This window comes from Eucalyptus grandis, chromosome 9 (genome assembly GCF_016545825.1).
Source record: "Eucalyptus grandis isolate ANBG69807.140 chromosome 9, ASM1654582v1, whole genome shotgun sequence".
Taxonomy (NCBI): domain Eukaryota; kingdom Viridiplantae; phylum Streptophyta; class Magnoliopsida; order Myrtales; family Myrtaceae; genus Eucalyptus; species Eucalyptus grandis.
The window spans coordinates 31,331,768-31,346,186 of NC_052620.1; the positions used below are offsets into that span (position 1 = coordinate 31,331,768).

Here is a 14,419-nt window from a genome sequence, read left to right on the forward strand (position 1 = left end):
TGTGTTGCCCCAATGTAAGGTCATCCTCAAGAGGGTACTTTGAAGGATCGTTTTTTTTTTTTTTGGCCCGAGTGGTAGCAAGAGATTAATGCAATGCTTGGGATTGATAAAGGGAACACCTTTATCATTTCGATCTTTGCGCTCAATGCGAATGAATCATTTGTCCTAAGAGAAGGTCAATTTTCACTCAACTCTCAAAATTATTTGAAGGATGTGTCTAGAAATGGGCTTACCTTTCTTCATCCTAAGTACCTCTCGTTTGGCATGGTTAACCTTTTCATTTCACTCTGCCGAGATCGTCTGAGTAAATTAATCTCCATAGGGAATTTTGATTCAAAATGAATAATCCCCAAAACGAGAAAACAATTTTGAGATGAAAATGATGTTCAAAAAGCTTGTAGAAACTTATTCTTACCTTTTACCAAAAAAAAAAAAAAAAAAAAGCTTGTAGAAAGTTTTTTTTTCAATTATTCATTTTTGTGCTTATCTCTAGGAAAGTGCAAAAGGTTCATTTTGTAATGGAAATTCTCCATTTTTTCTTTTTACTTAAAAAAAAAAAAGAAAAAAGATTGAGAAGAAGGGTACTTACTTGCGGCATAGTGACCTGGTAACCCTGTAAAGAATGTAAATGAATTTGATAGTGCAAAGATCTTTAGGGATTGAAATGTTGGAAACGATACATTATTACCCTTCACTCGTTTTTATCCTTTGAGGGCTAACATCTCTTGGATTCACCCTCATGGATATTTGGTAACTTGGCATTACCTTTCACTTACATTTTGCCCTTAAGCGTTTGATGTGTTCCTATCAAAGGAAAGAAAGAATCATGTCAGAGACGCTATCCAAAATGAGCAATTGGAATCGACACCATTTACCCTTCACATGTTTTTGTTCTTCAGGTATGAACTTTGCTTGAAGTTGCTAGAATTGATTGAAAAATGGCTATGTGACCCTGATTTTATCCATAAAAAACACTTATTTATTGTATACAACAATTCACAAAGTTTGATTCCTGTTTTTGTTTTTTTTAGATTCTCCTTTTGTAGAGATGTTTAGTTGACAAGGAGCTTGAAAATTTTATATACGGATCATGAGATGTTTTTTTTTTCAAGATTTTGCTTTGAAAGGAGAGTGGGTGCTCCTTGTTTCCACATCTGAGGATATTGATCTTTAGATGCTTTGCCCGTTTATTGTCTTGATGGAAGGTGCTGCTTCTATGGTCAAGGTGCAACATTTTTCCCATTCATCACCCTGTAAGAAGAGGAGATGAAACAGGTTATCTCCATACTTAATTAGGTTCAATTTAGGAACGATACATCCTTCTTGATGAATCTGACAATGTTGTTCCAGCACATTTCATTGGTGGGGAGATGAGAGATTTTTTCTAAATCAAATGTTGCTCTCCCACTCTTTATTTGACAATCCTTTGTTCTGTCCGAATCCGTCCTGTATCAAAGAAAAAGACATGTCATCTTTCATGCTGAAGAGAATCAAGCTTAAGAACGAGATACATCATTTTCAAAGTTGGGCAATCAACATCCCAAGGTACCACTCATGGAGGAATAGATAATATTGCCCCTTTGTTTCATTTGAATCTTTTTTTGTTAAAGATGAACAAGACTTAAAAGTGCTCCATCGCATTTGTTGAAACATTACAAAACTTGGTGCTCTTGATGTCTCCTTGACAATGAAAAGAAAATCAAGTAAAAACGGTATCAGAAATGAATAATTGGAATCGATACAGTTTACTCTTCCTTTGAATTTGCCCTTTTGGATATTTGACAACTCCTTTCATTTGTCTCATCATGTAAAATGAACGAGATCGATGGGTTGTTAAGGCATTTGCGAATAACAAAACTTCTCAGAATGGAATTCAACTTCATTCCGCCTCTATGGAAAATTGGCGCCGACGAAACCTCAACGCATGCATGCTCCTCGAGTTTGATGAGCTCGAGAAAACGACTACATAAAGAGAGGGCCTTAAGCAAAGTTTTCTTGAAATTCATTTTGGAAGGTAGACGTAAAGGTTCGCCTAAAACACTTCTGATTTTTTTTTTTTGAATTTTTTCTGTTTTGCTTTGCTTTGTTTTTTTTTTTAATAAAAAATAATGATGATTTTCATGAAATTGAATTCCATCATTAAAAATGTGAGTCGCACGATTTGCAAAAGCAACAATTGAATATGCAATTAAAACTCAAAATGGAAAACATGATTCTTAACATGAATAAGAACATTAATAAAATACAAGAAGCTCTTGTATAGATAAGAGTAAAAGTCAACTCTTGTCCTAATGTCAGAGCATTGCACATAACCAGCAAAAAAACGACAATGTTAGTATGTGAATGAGAGAAAATGATATTTTAATGAGGTCACTTCTTACAATAAAATCGAGGTGACGATACATGCCCCACAATCCTTATTACGGGATTTTAGTATTTCGCCAAGATTTTATAGAGAAGACATCATTAAAATTATCAATCTACGGCCATCAATCAAATGTCCACTTTTATTCCAAAAGTTTTGTATGCAAAAGTGTCATTGTTTTTGAAAGATTGATTTGTGATTTTACTCCTAAAAAAATGAAGTGATTTCTATTTTGAGGAATTTGTACACAAAATGATTTGCATTATAGTCCCAAAACATGAGAATGAGAAAATTTGATAAAAAAATTGCAATTTCAATTTTTGTGCCCCGATATAAAATCACAACTTGAATTTATTTTTTTTTCAAAAAGATTTCGAGCCCATAACTAGAAATTTAAACAAAACCACGTGTTCAATAGGGCCAAATCAAAGTGTTTAGAACTTGCCTTCAATGTTCACTTATCAAAAGTGACTGCCAATTTTTTTTTATTTAATCATAAGCCTATATCGCCGAGGGCATTCGATTGGTTTCCGCGAATTTCAAGATGAAAATGCAAAACAAAATGAGCAAATAAAGAGAAATGACACTTACAATGGGTGCCGACCTTTGTCTCTTTTTTTTTTTTTTTAAATTACACAAACATGCACATGGGATGTGGTTCGATTTCTACTCTAAACGGCTCAAAATGAAGCCATGGGATCACTGGACTGAACCAACAAGCTCGCGGCTAGGTCGTGTTTCCCATGACTCCGGTTTCATCAAAGGACCGACCCGTGTCGCATGCTCGCAGACCAGGATGGGGACTTCTGACATCAAGAAAGAAGTTTCGGAAATGAGATGGGCGACTCGTACTACATGCTTATAGTCGGAGTGGTATCCACCTCAACACTATCCTAAGTGATCCTATGTGACCTAGGTCCGGCGGCAGGTTGTATGTGCTAAAGTGTAGTGCAATGCAGGGGATGCCGGCATGACAATTTATGAGCAATTAACACTTCATACATGAAAAATAAACCATACATTCCTACACCTCCATGCAAGACAAAGGTGAGCAAACACTTCCCCTTATACCTCCCATTCTGCAAAAAAACATTTAACATCTACAATACTAGGGGCGTACCTAGAATCCTTGCTACCAAACAAAAATATTTTTGAACAAGATTAATTTTGGCCTAAGTCCTCTAAGGTTTAAAACCAAGTCCCCAGCGGAGTCGCCAAGCTGTCGCGACTTACCCTCAGCGAAGGGAATAGGTTTAGGGGTATTGCCTAAAGGACGGGCCTAAGGCCCATGATTAGGCGTGGGCTCTCCCAAGCCCATACCTCGTGTGACGTTGGGATATATTTTATAAATTTTACACAAAAGGAGTTGCCACTAGCCTATTGGGGTCGGCTAGAAACTGAGGCATGGGAATGTACCTCACTTCCTACGCAACCAGAAAATTTAGGATCGGAGACTTAATTACACTAATTGACTAATTAGTACCATTTGGGTACCTAATCTTGTTTATTTTAAGAGTAAAAATTTTTGTCAGGCAATTTGGATTAATTTTATACTTATCCACTAATATACGAGGTGATCATGTGGGTACGCAATCATTAAAGTAACAATCATAGTTACTAAGTTCTTAATTGCAATAAAATTAAACACGTGCAATTAAACATAATTAGAAAGACAACTTAAACATACGACATAATCAAAATATGAGCAAGTAAATACCTAATTACACTAAGAATGCAAATCGTAGCAATTCCTAACCAAATCCCATCATTTTTTAATTTTCGAAATTTTTAATTTTTTTTTTTAATTTTAATTTTTTTAAAGTCAAATTTTTAATATTTTCTGATTTTTTTTTTTTTAATGTTCTCTTAAAGTTGTTTGAATTTTCGGAAGTTTTATGATTTTTTATTATTTTTTGATTTTTGATTTTTGATTTTGATTTTGATTTTTTGATTTTTTTAGTTTTTTTAATTATTATTTTTTTGTCCTTTCCCTGTTTTGTCCTATCTACTGCACTCTCCCTCCCCTTTTCAGCGACTTCTATTCCCGAAGTCACTTTCTTTCTTTTCTTTTTCTCCTTTTTTTTTTATTTCTTTTCTTTTCCTTTTATTTTTCTTCTGCCTTTTGATCTTCTTCTTCTTCGTGCGTTCTTTGCACGCCGGACGTTCCTTCTACGCCTTCCCCCAAACTTCGCCTAGACAGTAACACCAGCATAGCAACCAATGACCCTTTCACCACTGAATCGCCACAGTCTATCGGTTGTCCACTTCGACCGGCGACGACCACCATCGGCCACAAACGTCGGCGGCCAAACCATTTTCGAGCACAAAAACCCCCTCGGCTCAAGAATACACGATTGCTCCACGAAAAACATATGAAATCACAATGGAAACATAAAAGGCGGGCACGGTCCGACGTATATAAGAGCAAGCACGAACCAAACCGAGATTCAACCCGATTGCTTCTCAGTTCTCTCCGGGACATTTTGTCAAACACATGAGGAGGTACGCTACTATAATGAGGGGTTTTTGGCTCAACGAAGCTCGAACCATAACGGGATCTTCGACACACAACAAACAAGACGTCGGAAAAAAAAAGTAAGGCGATGCAGGCCGGAGCTCGCGTGAACTGAATGGCCACGAGCTCTGGCCTGGTGTACCCGAGAAAGAGAGCACACATAAAGGCCCAGGGGACTTACCTGGTTCGGGTGGGGCGCGGTGGCGGATGACGGCTCTCGGGTGGACGACTGACGATGGCTAAGCTTTCCTTCGAGTTCCCTCTCTCCCTTAAGGTCATCCTCTCCTCTCTCGCTCTCAATCCCTCTCGGTTTCTCTCTAGTTCCTCTCAGCTCCTCCTCAGCTCTCTTGGTTTCTCATAGTTCCAGAAGAAGGCCGTCAGGGAGCCGGATCCCGTGCATGGTCGAGCCTCTCTTTGGCTCTCCACCCTCTCTCAAGTACTCTAGCTCTCACTCTCGAGCACCTCTCTGCTCAAGCCCTCTCCCTCTGATTCTCCTTGTGCTTGTTCCTCCCCCTTTCACATTTTTCTTTTGCAGGTTATCATGCGAAGACCAGCCATGCCGGCTGCCGACCGGGCCGCTCCCGACCCGCGGATCACGCTGGCCATCTGTCACCCGATCCTCTGCTGCTCCGGCTTTCGCTGCTCGCTCTGTTCTCTGTCTTCTGCTTGTGCAGGTGCTACAGTGTGTGAAGTTGCAGATACCAAAGATGAAATGTATATGAGGTAAAGAACTCTGTATATTGATAGAACTGAACGATCAACACATCAATCAAGATCTCTTCTCTACTTCTCTCAATCTATACAATCAACTGTAGTTCTATTTCAAAGAAAATAAAAGCACTTGAGAGAATTGAGAGAATCATCTGTTCTTCTTTTCTTCTGCTACAACGACGAAGCTTTTATATCTTCGTTAAAACCTCTTTCCAAAACTGACTTAACAACATTTAGTTACAAGATTGAATCAACAGACTAACTACTTGTTATATTGACACATGTACGGCTCCTGGTGCAGCTTAATCAACTTATGTTTCTGGATTGCCAACTCAGCTTCTCCACGGATCACCAACTCAGCCTTTGTTTCTCTTCTTTGACTTCTTCATAGATTGCCAACTCAGTTTTTCCTTGTTTCGACCTCTGCTCTATTTCTGCTTCAGCTTATTTTGCTCTGTTTCTGCTTCAGCTTGTTTTGCCCTATTTCTTTATGTCCATCGGTATTTATAGACTGTGGTTTTGATCTTTGTTCTTTAACACAGCGAAGACCAACCGGATGGAAGAAGACCTTCGTTCAAAGGCTGGACTGAAAGGGAAAACGGGTTGGGCCGGGCCCAGCACGGGAGAGGGGAAGAGAAAAGAAAAGGGGCGTGGGCCGGGCCAAAGCCAGGTCAAGCCCAACCCGATTTTTTTCGTTTTTCGTTTTTTTTTTTTAACCTCTAATACTATTTTTAACTAACTAATTTAGGTGAAATTTAGGTGTCAACAAAGTTGTCCTTGGTGTATTCAATGGCCAGATCAGCGCCCAATCTCTTGAGTAGATCCAGGTTCCCAGTACCAGATGTAGCTGCCACTCTTGATGCACCAAAAACTTCCTTAGCTAGCTGTGCAATTGGACCAACCGAGAAAAAAAAATATGAAGCACGACAAAAAAAATGTTAGAAGTAGAGTTCTTACGTCGAGTGGATCCCACGTGAAGCCGATGCGATTCGAGAAACATAATTAGCGAGAAAATGGTACCTGAATTGAGAGTGTGCCGACACCACAAGCACCACCCAAACCAAGGAGGGACTTGCCAAGAGAGAGGCCAGCTCTTTCAAGGCCCCCATAGGCAGTTTGAAGGACCAACGGCAAAGAAGCTGCCTCCTTGAAAATCAGTTTCTTGGGCTTCAAAGCCAAGAATTACTCATCCACGGCCGTGTCCCGTATTTCTTGGCATGCCACGTAAATCCATATACCTCGTCCCCAACCTTGAGCTCCTTCACTTCGCGACCCACCTTCACCACAATGCCGGCGAGATTGTAGCCCAGCACGGCCTAATGCAAAATGGTGGGGCATAATGTTAATAATACATGTTATAAGGGGGAAAAAAGCGACGATACAGTCCATCTAAAATATTTTTTAAAATTACCGGTAAAGAAAATCCCGGGGGCTGGTAAACCTTAATCACTCTCATGGTGTCTACTGGATTGAGCGCCGCAGCAACTACCTTCACCAGCACCTGCCCTTCTTGCACTTCAGGGACCTCGAACTCGGGGTCCACTCTCAACGCTGGTGACGTCTCCATGCTCACGATAAACCCAAGCCTTCGTTGTAGTTGGAATGGCGAAATTCGTGGCCATGGAGAAGAACGGATGAATTGGTAGGAGGAAATTCTCCTTTCTTTCTTTTTTTCTGGGTTCTCTCGGTCGATCTATCTCAAGCTCAAAGCACACGAGAGAGTGGGATGACTTCGTTTGCTTTTATAAAGTGCAATGGTCATAAGCTCCAAGGGGAGTCTAATGACAGATACGATGATTTCATATCGGACATGCTTTCAACAAATCTATTGTATTTTGAATTATCATAAATACAATAGATTTAGAACTTTTTTTATTTATTTATAATTTTCCCGTTAAAAGCATGTTGATCCTAGATAAACCTTAGCTTCAATGGAGACAAATTCATGCCAAGTGATAGGACTGTTATGACAGCCTCAAATTTGTTAAAACTGATCCCACGAGGGTGATTTTATAATCACTAAACTCACTTGCATAGGGCAAAATTTCAGTGACTGAGCATATTCACTCTTTTCCTCTTGCAATGCTTCGATCAAATAGTACAACTTTAGAGGCGGCTCTTATGAAGTTATGTGATCGTGTAGCACTTAGTTCTTTACTATACATGTTATCATTAGTTTCTTAACCCAAAACATATAATCTTCCAAGAGTTATCTCGTAAATCAACTATTCAAAGTAGTACGCATAACCTTTTAGGAAAGGTTTGTCAAACCATCGCACAATAACTCAAAAGTGCCAAACACTCCATACAACTTTGTTTAACAAGTATGTTCTTCCTGTTGGATATATTATTAATATAATCCAAAATAATATGTTCACATACAAGCCCAATAGGTGAAAGCATGGTTATTTGGGTCCATATGGGTCGGAGCCCAATGACTTGCATATAAAAACGTTAGGGTTCTCCTACGTTGGAGGTAACACTATTGAGCATTTCAAACTTGACGTCTCTTGGTATAATACTTCAAACAGCCGCTTCTTCTCTCTTAAACATATAACCTCCAACAATCTTGAAGTATTATGTTCGTGCGTTGGATTTGAGCGAGTAAGGTGTCTTCTTGAAGATTTCGTCAAGACGAACTCACAGGTGTAATTTACTTTCGATTTCAACGGTGGTATTGACTGGGATCTGAGTTTGAAAATTCGGGTGACCAAAATCTTTGATTCAAAAACCCAAAAATTATAGCCAATTTTAGAGGGTGAAACCACTTGGGCTTTGTTCTACTCGTTGATACGAACGTTTTGAGTGGTTACTCACGTCGATTGGAGGTCGGACGAAGTACTTATGGCACCCGGAAGTTTCCATCTGAATTTCTAGCGAATTTCGGCAACGAAATTCGTGGCGAAAATTTCCAGCGAGTTTCGACGACAAGGGCAGTCCATCTCAAGGTTTTTGGGCGCTCCAGATTTGTTTTTGGGGTTTGTTTTGGTAAATTCCATCTCTACAAAGCAATTTGATCAAGTTAGGGGAGTTATTCGACTTTGTGGCTCCAAGGACTCCAAGGTGCACTATTTTTAACACTCTGCTCTAATTAAAATGGCAAAGCGTTCCTATGATATTATAAAGTTGCAATCATTTGATGTTACTAAATTTCATGGCTGGAAATTACATGTTTAATTTGACATGAAAGAACGTGACATATTTTATATTGTATTAAGTGATTTTGCATCTACCACTGAAGATGTTGATAAATATCAATGGAACAAAGATGGGGATTTTTGTAGAGATTACTTGTTGAACTCTCTAAATCCTAATCTGGCTATGACTTATAGTGAGTATATGATGGCGAAAGAGATATGGGATCACTTGAATGCTTAGTTCCAAAAACAAGAGGGGCTTACTAAAACTCTCTTAGCGGAGAAATTCTTTGACTTTAAATTTACTATGAATTCAAGTATCACCTCTCAGTTAGTTGAATTTGAGAACATGAGGAACAAGCTGAAAGATGATAACTCTGATATGTCCGATAATCTCTTCGTCGATCTTGTGTTAAACAAATTACCAACTGAATGAAGTTCTTTCAAGATTGAAATGCACAGACTAAAGGTATAGATGGGACTAGATGAATTAAAGAGGTATATTCACATTGAGGATCAAAACATTACTAGGAAGAGTTTGGAACAAGTAGGACAACAAAAGTCAGTTGCCAACTAAATTTCACACTCCAATAAACCTTAGAAAAAGTCTAAGTCACCAAAAGGTGAATCATCTTTACAGTTAGAGGCCAAAAAGACTATATTCAAAAAGAAGAAGAATGGCAAGTGCCATAACTGTGGAAAGTAGAGTCACTGGGCAGCAAAGTATAAATTGCCGAAGAAGCCAAAGAATGACACATCATAAAATGAGGCCAATATATTAATTAGAGAATATGAGCCTCAAGCCTTCATTGGAATGATGAATAATGGAAAAGCCAACGTCTCTTCTGAGTGGTGGTTGGACAGTGACACTACTTGTCATGCTACAAATGACAAGAACTTACTCACTGAAGTCACAGAAGTGAAAGACACTGTGGAAACTTGTAATGGTGGTGAGGCAAAGGTGACTCATGCTGGAACTGCAAATTTGGTGCTTTCTTCGAGTAAATTACTAACTCTGAAACATGTTAGAGTAATACCTTTACTGAAAAAGAATTTGATATATATGAGTTTACTTGATAAAGCTGGTATGTTTTTTTCAACTATGAATGGTAGAGTAACTTTATCTGTTAACTCATATTATTTCGGTTGTGCATTCATAATGGTATGTATAGGTTGAGTTTAAATACTGATAGTATAAATCATGTGAATTCTACTTTGATTGATCCAAAGCTGCTACACAATAGACTTGGACATGTGAATTATAGGAAAATGCAACATCTAGCTAAAACTCATAACATTCCATTAGATACTTCTATTTGATTTGACTAGTGTGAAATGTGTGCACAAGCTAAAATCACTAAAAAAAACCCTTTAAGTTGGTTTCTAAAAGTACAAGTACCTAAGATGTGACATCTTAAATTTGACAAAGTGGTAAAGAGTTATGGCTTTCAGTCTAGTTATTTAGATAAATGCATTTATCATCGTTCTATGTCAAATAAGATAGTCATCATTTGCTTATATGTTGATGACATATTAATTCTTGGTTCAGATCATTCTGTACTGAGTGACATGAAAACTACTTTAGCTAAAGAATTTGACATAAAAGATCTTGGTATTACTAATACCATTCTTGGTATGAAAGTAAGCTTTAAATGGCAAGTCATCTCCCTTAGCTACACTCGTTATATTGAGTGGCTACTTTCTACTTGGGGATATGATAAGTGTAAACCAAGTGAGACATCATGTGATTATAATAACAGATTGAGTCCTAATGAAGGGACCATCGTGGATCAATTAAAGTACTTAAAACTGCTTGGTAGTCTTATGTATTCTATGAGTTGCACTAGACCCAACATAGTCTTTACAGTTGGCATGCTGAGTCATTTTACTAGTAATCCTAGTAAAGAGCATTAGGATGCCCTTAATAGCCTAATGAGATACCTTAAAGGTATTAAAGATTATGCTTTATATTATTCTAGTTATCCTCCAACCGTGGATAAATATTCCGATGCCTCATAATGCTTTGATATTGGAAATAGTAAGTTCACTAGTGGATATGTATTCAGTTTGGGTGGAGCTGCTATTACTTGGAAATCCAAATGACAGACTTGTATTGCATTGTCGTATATGGAATCAGAACTTTTTGTTTTAGCCTCAACTAGTGAAGAGGCAAAGTGGATAAATAATATGATTATAGATATTCCTTTGACTCGACTAAAGATTAATTCTTTAAGTCTATTCTGTGATAATCAAGCAATTGTCCAAATTGTCAAGAATGCTCTCTTTAATTCAAAGTAAAGATATGTGAGACTAAGACATGCGTTGTTGAATTATCTGAGAGAACAGGGGTTATCACCTTGATCGATGTGAGATCGAATGATAACTTAGCCGATATAGGCGCGCAGCACTAGGATAGTAGGCGAAGTGGGTGTCGGGTGCCGATGCAAGTTGCTATAGTGTCGGCGACGGTCGGAGAGTAGCTCGGTTATTGCAGGCGAAACTCGGAGGTAGCAGCAGAGGCGGTGATCGGGGTGACGGTGGTGCTGTTGCGGGTGTCAGGCGCGACCACTGGATTAGAGGTGCTGCCGGCATGGTGGCGGGTGTTCGCGGGAAGGAAGCACAAGCGAGCAACAAATCGTGAGTCGACGGGTGAGAGGGGGAGCAGCGCCGAGAGGAGGTGACCAAGAGGTGTTGGTGTGGCGGCCGACGCAGAATCGGCGAAGGTAATATTGATGCTCTGGGCAGCAGTGGACGGCAGGTAGAGGCTCAACTGTTGCGAGGCGTCGCTGGTGACGCGCGATGGTGGGCTCGCGGCAGAGGTCTTGCATGCGGCGAGAGGAAGCATCAGTGAAGGGAGAGCAGCAGCAGCGGAGGTGTCGTGTAGAGTGACAGCAATGGTGGTGAGTGTCGGGGTCGTCACAGCCGCAGTAGACGTAAGGCGTCGACTGAGTCGCAACGGAGGTTGAACGTCGGGGGGTCTGGTATCCGGTGCTGCGGTGCTCGTGGGTTGCAAAGGGGGTCACCGGAGGTACTGTTGCGGGTCTTGAGCACCGGAGTAGTGGCGGCGTGCGGCAGTTCAGGCAACATGGGGAATCACTGGAGTAGGAATGGCAGGGGGCGAGGATGCCCACGCGAAGAAGAAGACCTGTTTGCCTCTTTTTTTTTGCTCTCTCTCTCTCCCTTGTTTTGGCCTATCGTACGTCTCTTCCTTTGTTGTTGTTGACTTTTTCTTTTGTTCCTTGCAATTTGTCAGAAAGGAAGGGACAAGACTTTCCTTGGACGAGAAAGAGGGGAGGGGGCTTCCTCCTCTTTTCCTTTTTCACGAATTCTCTCCTTTGCACGAATTTTTTGCACGAATTTTCCTCCACAAACTCACTCCCTTTGTCACGAAAATTGTGGCCATTTTTATAGTGTTTCAAACGGCCGCTTTCTATGGTATTTTCTGAGTTTCCATTTTCTGTTGCATTGATATATGGCTACAAATCGAGCGTGATTTCACAATCAGCTCGATTTTCTATAATTCATTTCCCTTTTATCATAATCTTTGCCATTTATTCACCTGATCTTCTAATTGCTTCCACATTTATCAAAATCTAAATATTCATCAAAATTTCTGACTTCCATGGATAATCAATCTGATTGATTTTCCCCATTTTTCTCTTTTATTTGTTCTAATGCAATTTTTATTTATTTCTTTTTTTGAGAGGTTAAAATTAATCCCTAATTTCTATGCCATAAATCAATGACTAGGTTGTTAAAATTTAGGTGTCAACATTATATAAAACTATTTTTGGTGTTAAAACCCGACATTCGAGATTTTCTGAATAAATATTGAAATTCACAATTTTTTGAATAATTGATCAAATTTCCAATCAACATTGACATTCAATTGCATAAACCGAACACACCATTGCAATCGTATGAAATTCCGGTTAATGGCTATCTCGATCTAATTTTCGAAAAATATTTAATAATTAAATAATTATCAAAATTAATTAAATAATTCAATTTAAATTCTAAAAATACTAACTTAGGTCGGAAATACCTAATTAAATACCAAAACGGATTTGGAAAATTACCAAACTAATCTAGATAAATAATACAGCTTATCTAGTCCCTAACTAAGCCGTTCTAACCACCTAACATGCACAATTAACTAATTAAATAACTAATCTAATCTAACTAACCACCTAATCCCTAATTAACTTAAACTAAAAATCCCTTAAACTTTATTAGACTACTAAGTAGAGTTTAGTACATAAACTCACTGGTTTAGCACGAAAACCGGTTCACTGCGACGGTAGCACGAAGGGGGCTGAAACCCAAACTTTCAACGACGTCAATGAACACTTGGACCTAGCCAAAAAAGCCTTGCAAGCCCACAGCAAATTGCTAGTCTTGGTTCTGGGCTTGAGCTAAGGCTGACTTGCTTCGTGGGCCTCAAGTGAGCTGGATTCAAGGCTGAAGATGGGCTGCTGGAATGGACCGAATGTTGGGCTGAGCTTGCGGGCTGAAATCCACTGGACTGAGTTGAATCTAACCAACTGTGGGCTGGGCTTGCACAGAGGTGGGCTGAACAAATAAGCAGCAAGGGGGATGCTGGGCTTCGGGCTTCGCTGCTGGGGTCAACTGGGCTTTGCTGGTTGACCGTTGAAGACGCGTGGACGAGGATGGACGGCAGCTGCAGCAGCTTCGGTCGCTGCTTCAGTCGAAGGGTGGAGGAGCTTGGGACGAAGGGAGAGAAAGAGATCTTCGTGACAGCTGGATGAAGGAAGGAGCTGCTTCGGTCGCTGCTGCTGGGTGTTGACCAAACAAGATGAAGACGTGGACATGTGGCAGACCAAGCTCGCTGATGGAGGCGTGCGGGCCACAAAAATGGAAGAAGAAACAACTGAGGTCTTCGGACGTGGCAGCTGCAGCTTCGGTTGGCGAGAAGACAAACAATGGTGGAAGGCTGGCAGGGGACGTCGACTGCTGGCAGCTGGGGAAGAATTCGGTGGAGTCAACAAATGGGAAAGAGTTCGCTGGTGGTGGACTTGCTTGGGGACGCGGCAGCCGAAGGAGAGAGAGCTTGCGAGGAAATGAAAGTGAAGCAAGAACAGAAGCAAGGCAGAATTGGACGAACTCTTCGGCTGAGATAAGAATTGCACGAAGAAGATGGAGGCCGGCCAAGCATGTCCAAGAAGCCATGGAAAAAGGGGCTTTTAAGTCAACACAATTATCCTTTCAATTTAATGCTTGTCCCCTATTACTTAGAATAATGCCGCAATAAATCAATTTGAATCCAACTGTTGCACCCCCTCATCTTAGGCTCCGAATTTAGCTCATATTGAACTTCAATTTCCTCACTCAATTTCCTCAAATCGATGTCCAAATTTTTCAAGGAAAAAGCCCATGAAATTTCTGCAAGTCCCCATCACCTAAAGACTCAGTAAGGAGGCCAAAATTTCCTTCAATTTGGCCCATCCGAATTTTCGCTATTTTTTCGAATTGTCCGAAATGATTTTCCATAAAATCTCGAACTCTCCGAAAATTTTTCAAAGAATTTTTCAAAGGATGAGTTGACGTTCCTAATATGAATCATGACATGACAGAACTTTTAATTTTTGAAATCGAGTTCAATTTTGTTGTTAATTTCAATCTAACGTGATTTTAGCATGACCTAGACTACCGAATAGCTTTTAGAAATTT

At 39.7% G+C, this 14,419-nt stretch overlaps 1 pseudogene; it reads right to left on the reverse strand.

Annotated features, from left to right (window-relative positions):
- Nucleotides 1-6,346: 6,346 nt before the first annotated feature.
- LOC104420639 lies at nucleotides 6,347-7,213 on the reverse strand (annotated as a pseudogene).
- Nucleotides 7,214-14,419: the final 7,206 nt, after the last annotated feature.